At 46.7% G+C, this 8,903-nt stretch overlaps 1 non-coding gene across 1 annotated transcript; it reads right to left on the bottom strand.

Annotated features, from left to right (window-relative positions):
- Positions 1-6,766: 6,766 nt before the first annotated feature.
- LOC119375722 (U4 spliceosomal RNA) lies at positions 6,767-6,909 on the bottom strand. Its single transcript, XR_007414528.1, has one exon. It is a non-coding gene; the product is annotated as a U4 spliceosomal RNA (small nuclear RNA).
- Between the last annotated feature and the right edge of the window lie 1,994 nt (positions 6,910-8,903).

The raw sequence follows: 8,903 nt of genomic DNA, 5'->3' as shown, positions 1-8,903 counted from the left end.
GTATTACCTGCAGTGTCGTTCATCGATTCCTTTTGGAAGCTATGTGCGCGATTTTAACCCTGTAACGATGATGATTTACACGCGAAACTGCGCTAATCTTCGATAGACCCATATTGAAATAGGCGGAATCCCGCTGTCTCTCAATAAAGGTGTGCTGCGCAACCATATGCTAAAAACGTTTGCTGTTTGAGCTAGCTCTACACCTTCGTCTGCGACGTAAGTGACATTGGCGCGAGAACTGTTTACTTGCGTGCCAATGCTATGTATTGTGTGCACGTGTCTTGTGTACAAATAAATTTGGGCACATTAAACGCTGGAATGAGGGCACGAAGTTACGGCCTAATACACGAGATCAGGAACACCGCACCATTTACTACCTTTCCAAGACGAATGCTTTTAATCTTGAAGTCGTGAATGCCATCAAAAACACTACGTAGAAAGTGGCAAAGCACGTTGCTTGCTTGTGCTTGAAAGCACCACCTTGCACTACATCTTCATCAAAGGAGACGACGCTCAAAGGTAGCAGGCACAAAGTACACCCCCACACAATGCTCACGTCTGCCTTCAACCCAGCTGTGTTTCACCCAAAGTAGGTTCATAAAATGGATTAGATGAGCATCGCGCTAGAATACACGCAGTTAGTGTAGTTACTCGCACATTTTGACTCGGTTCCTCGTTTTTCTGGGTGAACTGCAATAATCTATGGGCAGCGAAGCTGAAAGCACCGCACCGGCATGATTGCTGCGGAGCGTTGTGATCGTGGCGGACAGCGCTAAGTAATATCCTTCTGCTGAGCTGCTTGTTTTGGCATACAAAGATGACGCAGTAGTGCCCAGACGATCTTTTATACGCGGAAGCGGCGTTTTTCTGACCTGCTTTAAAGTCTCCGATCTGCAGCTTGCCATGTTTACTTGGCGCAACGCATGATCATCTTGGCAGCCCAGCACAATGTGGTCTCGGTGCGAGAGTATTCGTTTGGATCACCAGCAGCCTGGACGACTGACGTGTTCTAGTATATACGAAGCTTGAAAAGTTCGTGCAGGACCATCACTATTGCCTTACGGGGACCTTGCCTACACACTGCCGCCACTTTTGCTGAAGCCCTACGCTGGTGCATTTTTGACACCAGAACAAAGCTCCTTCAAGAGCGCGATCAACAGCGTAAGACAGATGACATTCCGTGGTTTTGGTGAATCTACGGGGCAGTTCGTCTTTGTGGACTTTAAACGCATTGTGAAACAAATGTACCACTGCTCTCAAACTGTCACGCCTGCTTGCATGACCCCCCATGTGTCACAATACTTCAACCTGTAACTATCACGTATTAAAGCATACCTAAAGCCGCTTGGCTTAACGACAGTCCCTGTAGTTACAATCGTGAATCCCTGTAGTTATTTAAAAAATAACGTCAGTATCACACCAACACAGTTTTTATTCATGTGCTTCCTGGCTTGCCTTTGTCAGATCTTTTATCTCTTTGTTGAGCTTATTAAACATCGTCTCAACGTTCTGAACCAAATCTAGGTGTTCCCATTGACGGACGGTGACCTCAAATTCGTGATTTTTTTCTGCAAGTGTCATGTTTAGCTGCTCCAGGGCAAGGCGCCTCTATTCGTTGTCCGGTATTCTTTTATCCGTTTTGAGCATTTCCAGTCGAAGCTCATAATCGTGTGTTTGACGCACTGTCAACAAATTCAAACCCATGTATTGCGCGCCTCTAATTCCAGCAAATGCAGGCAAATGGGCCAATTCCATACGTCAGTTCCAATAAACGCATCAAGTGTCGTACCGAGTTTATTTGGTAAAATCACAACGCAAACACCACTCATCCACTCTATGCTATCGCACGTTATCCACTGATGACCGATCTTGTATTTCAGCTGGGTGCTCACTGGAGATTGACAATGCATGGCAGCCATGCATCGCTATGACCCTGACCTATGTCGTTACTTCAATCGATTCAACGTTACTTCTATCGATTCAGCCCGGGCAGGGTTCAATGTAGTGCACTCTTCCCGAGCTTCTAAAAGTGGTGGGCATGGCAGGTGCGAGATTTCCTGGCTGACTTACGCTCATCTTATGCTTATTTCCACACACTTTTCATGGCAAAGAAAGCAATCATTATTTCCACTTTCCTCTTTAGACAGTCTTAGATGGTACGCCGTGGCCATAACTTGCATCGCTCTCTTGTACTGCATAACTTTTGAGAGAAGTGATGAAAAATACTTGAACAGGAAGGTGTCGCAAGCCAACATTAGCAAGCACAGGCCAGGATTAACCAATAGTAGCCAAACACTGCAAATATCGCCGCCTCTTGTATTCCATCCTAGCCGGCTAGGCTCTGACCGAGAGTGCATCCGTTTATCGAGTCGCGTCCACAGAGAATTTTACAGCGGTGGGCCGATCCCACAACCACAGCTTTCAGATGCATGCTACCATCGAACAGCTCAAAAGTTCGTTCGCTACAGCGCAGCACTGTGCAACGAAACGTGGTGCGCTTATTTCCGGCATGCGCATGACCATTTCTCACCTGGCCGGAGGGCAAGAAATACGTGTTTTGAAGGGCGTTTGAAGGAAACTTCACGCACCTATTGTCCACGATCATGTGAGCGCATTTTGGCCACCTAAGTCAGCTGATCAGTGACCGTTGTCAAAAGCCGCTTGTGCTTGCAGTTACAGTGGCGACCACTGACAAAGCGATATTTGTCGTTAACCAACATTCACAGACGCTTTACTGTTCGATAAAGCAATGAAGGTAGAACTCACGGAAAGAAGTCGGCGCGGGAGCCGCGCCGTCGTGTCCGTAAGCTTGGCTTCGCCGCGGCACAATTGAACATTAGACGTCATTTTGCACCATTGACGGCGCTCGCCGCATAGCGGCGCGAGCGGCCCAAGGAAAAGTTATGGGCAACTTTGCTGCCTGCGATAGCATATACAGGGATACAAGGTAAACAAAGCGTCGAACGCCACCGCGCGGCAGGAGAAGCAGAGGGGTCACTCCAGGCGCTGCAGTTTTCAAGGAAAAAATAAAGACACAGTTTCGCCGCAACGGCAAAGCAGTGAATGCGATAGCAACAAATTGGATCGTAACGCGAAGAACGGAAAGCAGTTCGAAATTGCCAGCGCGTCGCACAAGCGCAAAGGACGCACGCAAAGAACACACGCAAGACGAGCGAGAACTATTACGTGTCACAGCTCGACACTTAAAGCGCCCTGCTCAAACATAAAGGACGCATGAAACGAACGCACAGGTATACACAGGACAAGCCCGAACTATCAACTGCCACAGTTGTTACTTCTGTTTGAACAACGCGCTCGTTTCACAAACGCTGCAGTGAGCGAAGGGACCTTCGTTTGAAGTTACAGAGCGTACCTTCGTACGCTCTGTAACTTCAGCGTGGACATCGCGGTGAAAGCACGAGACATACAAACAGACCCTCCCCTGGCGATATGCGAGCAGTAAAAATGAAAATAGAAACATGGGCACAACATAACAATATCTTGGGGGAACTTCAGAATGGATTTCGAGTCGACAGGCGGTTAGACGATAACCTGTTTGCTCTCACTCAGTGTTTAGAAATATCTAAAATAGAAAATAGGCCCTTGTACGTGGCCCTTCTAGACATCACTGGGGCATACGACAACGTTAATCAGGAAATTTTGTGGGATATATTGATAAGAATGGCCATAGGCGACGACTGTGTGCAGCTTTTGAGGGAGATATACCGAGAAAATACAGTTTGCATAGAATGGGAAGAATATGTAGCAAAGATAACGTTGATATTAGCAAGGGGCTGAGGCACGGATGTCCTTTGTCCCCGCTGTTATTCATGCTCTACATGGTGAGGATGGAAAAAGCGCTAGAAGGTAGCAACATTGGATTTAATTTGTCACACAAACAGGTCGGCACGATGGTTGAGCAGAAGCTTCCAGGTTTATTTTATGTGGACGATATCGTCTTATTTGCGGACACTCGAGATGATATACAGCGGCTGGAGGATATATGCGGAAGGGAAGGTGAAGCTCTTGAATTAGGATTTAGTGCAACGAAGTGTGGAGTGATGGTATTCAATGAATCCTGTGATCAGACGGTGTCAACACAAGGACAAGAAATACCAAGAGTAGGCAAATACAAGTACCTCGGAGTATGGGTAAATGAGGGGGATAGATATATGGAGGTACAAGAGAAAGCATCGGTAGCAAAGGGAAAGAGGAATGCTGCAATTATGAAGCACAGAGCTTTATGGGGGTACAATAGGTACGAGGTGCTTCGAGATCTGTGGAAAGGTGTAAAGGTTCCGGGGCTTACTTTTGGGAACTCAGCGGTGTGCATGAGGGCAGAGGTGCAATCGGGAATGGGTGTAAATCAAAGGACTGTGGGACGCCTCGCTTTGGGTGCTCACGGGAAGAGGACAAATGAGGCTGTAAAGGGCGATATGGGATGGGCAGGTTTTGAGGTGAGGGAAGCTCAGAGCAAAATAAGCTTCTAAGAGAGGTTCAGGAATATGAAGGAGAGTAGATGGGCAGAGAAGGTGTGCCGTTATTTGTATAGGAACGGCGTGGACACACAGTGGAGGAAAAGAACTAGAAGGCTGACTAGTAAATATAGGGCTGGTAGTGCAAGCAATATGACAACAAAGAGCGTTAAGCGAATAGTCAGAGAGGCGGAGAGGATTTATTGGACGGCAGCTATGGAAAAAAACAGGCTTTGAGTAACTACCGAAGAGGCAAAAATGAAATAAGGAGGGAGGCATTTTACGCTAATTCAAGGGGAAGCGCTGTAAAGGGACGCTGAAGGCAAATATTAACTCGACGTTGATTGTTGACAGCGGTCCAGAAACCTCGTAGTGCTACTTTTGTGCAAAAGAAGTGCTTATTTTGAAATAAAATCACGTTTTAGTGGTCCAGATCGCGTTAGCGCACTTCAAATCACCAGCCTGAAGTCAGACTTTCATACGTCACTGCTGCTGTGCCCAACGTTGCCCGCCTTTACTGCGCGGCCGCCGACACTAGTAGCACCAGAGCGAAAGTAGCGGGACCCACAGCAGCAACAACGGCCATTGAAGCCATCGAAGCTTCCCGCAATCGCCGCAATGGATGTGGCCGTAGAACTTGACAACGTGACTTCGAGCGTAAGGGTTCATTCCGCGGCACCCAGTGAAAAGACACATCAGTTTCCTTGCTGCAGCACTGGCGTTGTGCACCATTCGGGCATCCGGCAATACCACATGCATGCGGCATTTTGTCGAACTTTCTGTCAGAGCGACTTTCACGAGCGTGCAAAACACACGCGGCAGTACGCGATCCCTAAACTGCCACTGAGACGCGACCGCGTGAGCGAAGCAGGGCGCCGGGCGAAGCGCAGTTTGGCGAAAACGGAACCTTTGAACCACGCGCGCCGTTCCCCATGGCAACGCCACATAGGTTCTTTTTTCCATGAATCACACGGAAACGAACAAACAGCATTCTATTACCTCTTTTGATGCACGGAAGGTTCTTTTTTTATTGCTGCTGGTTTGACTACTAGTGATTTATTGTAGACAGACTCTCATACGTCATCGGGATCACTTCGAAAATGTCCCACTCGTGGCGCTCATCATGTGATACATTTAGCTTAATTTCTCGGTAAGCAGGGCACTGCTATTGATAATATTGCCGTTTTAGAAGTTGTAATACATTGAGCTTTCACTCTGACATAAATTGTTATTTGCCTTTAGCGCCCCTTTAATGTTTGAAGCGAGATCGGGTTGCCTTAGAACGCGTAGTTATAAAGCGAGATTCAGTAAAGAAGAAGAATAATGCACATGCTGCGGGGAAGGTAAGGAAACGGCGGAGCATCTTCTGATTGAATGTGGAGGTATCCACCCAGGTGTACGTTTGGGCACGAGCCTACATGAAGCCTTCGGTTTTAGAGACGACAATGGAAAGCGGAACACACCCACGATTGAAATAAGTAAGAGACGGTTAGAGTATTGGTGGAAGAAAATTAGAGAGGACAAAGATGAGTATCGGAAAAAAAATAGGGACATTCTGCCGTAAAGGGCAGAGAACTGGGCAGAGAAATTACGTTTTTTTTTCAGTAGTAAGATAGATTTAGTCGAACTAGAGACACTAGGCCGAGACTGAGAAAAAGAAGAGTAAAGAGAATGGTTTTCTTTGTTTTTTGTTTTTGTTTCTTTCTTTTTTTTTTTGTCGAGCCTGGTGGCCCACTTGTCACCGCCCGTTATAAAGGGGACGCTCATAGCATCCATTCATCCATCCATCCATCCATTAGAGTTACTCTCTGCACGCCATCTGGCAACAGAGACGAAGCGGTTGATATCTGCTCCGACAGGTGCCGCCACACTACAAGCCGATCCTATCTTATTCTTTTGTACGGCGACAACCTGTAAAAGCATGCGTACAAAACGAATTCGAGAACGATCACCGATAAGCGTAAACTCGGGCAATGGGCAGTTTTGGAATAGCGTACGCTAAGTTAGCGTTAGCGTTTGCGGCCCGCTATTTCCGTCACTTAACGGGAGCCCGCAAGCGGTTAGCGTACGACGCATGCGCAGTTGCGCGAAAAGCCAACGCAAAGCTTTGCGTACGCTATTCGAAAACTACCTAATATGGTTGTGTCTTCAGGGGTGAAGTTGCAGCCGCAGACACGCAGATCGTGGCGTTGACCGGATAGCGAGAGCGCGACGCTCATTGCAGCGACGAGCTGAAGGGATTCCGCTCGGCAGATGCCTCACAAACATTGCAAGATGCCGCAGCTTTACACTTCACCAATTGCTAGATATGTGGTACACAACACAGCTAGGGAAATCCACAGTGTCCAAGAAAACGAAAAAAAAAAATTCAGCTAGCAATAGTCGCCCCTCAGTATGAACTCCATTGGGTACGACACCGCCTCTGCGCAAAGAAACCTCGTTAAACTGTCACTCAGCTCACGTCAACACGGAGCACGTTGTCAACACGGAGCACGTCAACACGGAGCAAGTTTTCGCTTAAAAGGAAAATAAATATATCTAAATAAAATAGAAAGGCACTTCCGTATCAAACAATCACAGAGAATCAGTATAAAAACGCGATACAGGTGACACGTTTAATAGGTATCACAACGAAGCATGAAGTATCGTCAAAGTGCCTGTTGCCTGTTATGGACAATAGCCTAAAACAGCTCGTTGTACGCCCATGAGAAAAACGGAGCACTTAGTAAAACAAATTTTGTCGCATCCCCTTCCCAACATATTTAAGATGGCTCCTAATAATTTCTATTATTACGATAGCAGCTGTGTAGCCACCTTCGGCGAGTTGGTTGCCGTCGCCGTAGCCGTCATGTTCCTCACAATGTCCAAATCGATAATATCACCCCGCTCATCGCATGTTCTACGCCAGTGGTCTCCAACACGCGGCTTTAGCTAGCGGCCCGACCAGCACATGACTGTGTCCATCCCATTTTTTTCCCTTATATATTTCTTTATAAGCTCCACAGTCATGACTGGTCTGAAGTATTTTTTCCGAGCACGCACCCCGTGCGGTCACCGTACGTTGCAACATAATCGTGGAACAAAATACTATATTTGAGAATCGCCGTTCGGATTTCGCTTATTCTACACATCAGTGTCCATATGTTTCTCGAATCCTCAGGTGAAATCCCCTTCAGAAATGACCCTTACATGAGGTATGGGAAGGACCTTTCTTGAAATGACAACGTTAGCTGACATTTTGTTCAAATTCTTGAACCGCATTCATTGTTTCGCCCTTGCGGCGAAACTGCGATTTCTTTTAATGCAAATCTCAATTTATTTACTTTAGTCAGTAGACAGCAAAATTTTTATTGTACACTCCAGGCACGTCCAGATTATGGCATATTAGTACTCAATATTGCCTTGAGATTACACTAAACCCAAGTGGCATATAAATATGCAAACAGTAGTAAAAGTTACGCAGACATCTAAAGTAGGAATAAAGGAGACAAGGAGGATTATTCTGGCAGCACGTTACAAAAGACACTCTGCAGTAAACATACCGGTATGAACAATACAGACCTAGGTAATGTATGGGATGCAAAAGAAAGATGTAAAATAAAATAGCGACTTAAAGCCTGTCTGATTAACGATGGGAGAAGCAAAACGCTACGATACGCCAAGATGTCTTCTGTTGAGTATACTTGTTCTATTAGATGTAGAGTCGGTACCGTTGGTACTATAGTTGTTAGAATCTTATTTCCATATCGCTAAATTTCATCGCATGTTTCTCAAGCACAAACCTACGATATCCTTCAAATCCCTAATGCGTGAAAGCCACGACACGCACAGGAACCCCATCCTTGCAATTCCTCGGAATTCGTAACGAAGCGCGTGCCACGCGAGAGAAACCTTTATAACCACATGAGAGCGGAATCATCATTTGCGCGACAGACGCCGCACGCATTGGAGTGCGTGGTACACGACAGTGTCTCAGAGCAAGTGTAATGGCACTAACGCAACCAAAAAAACAACAAAAATTGGAGGCGACCATAATACTTGACTTAGGTGTCTGGTAGTTACACTCGGACCTCGGCATTCGTGTGCCCTGGTGTAACCCTTGGATACACCAAGGCACCTTTGCGTTTCGCGGATCTCATAAGCCACATAGAAAAATCGCGTGGTTGATATCTGTGTCGCCAGGTGCATCAACGACCCAAGCTGCTGACGAGAAAACTGCCCGCTCTCCCAACTAATACGTTCAACTAATTTTCAAAATCTATGGAACAAAAGGCCGGCTGGGCGTTGACGTTTGCGCGCTAGTTTTTAGGGGCGAAGCTCCTTAAAGCGGCACCCGTTCGTCCCTCGTAGTCGTAGTGCGTAACCAGTCGTAACGCTAGTACCAGATCTTGACCTCCAAGGTGGTGCCGGTGGGAGATTTTTCCTGTG

This window comes from Rhipicephalus sanguineus, chromosome 11, assembly GCF_013339695.2.
Source record: "Rhipicephalus sanguineus isolate Rsan-2018 chromosome 11, BIME_Rsan_1.4, whole genome shotgun sequence".
Taxonomy (NCBI): domain Eukaryota; kingdom Metazoa; phylum Arthropoda; class Arachnida; order Ixodida; family Ixodidae; genus Rhipicephalus; species Rhipicephalus sanguineus.
This window is presented reverse-complemented; position numbering and strand designations above follow the sequence as displayed.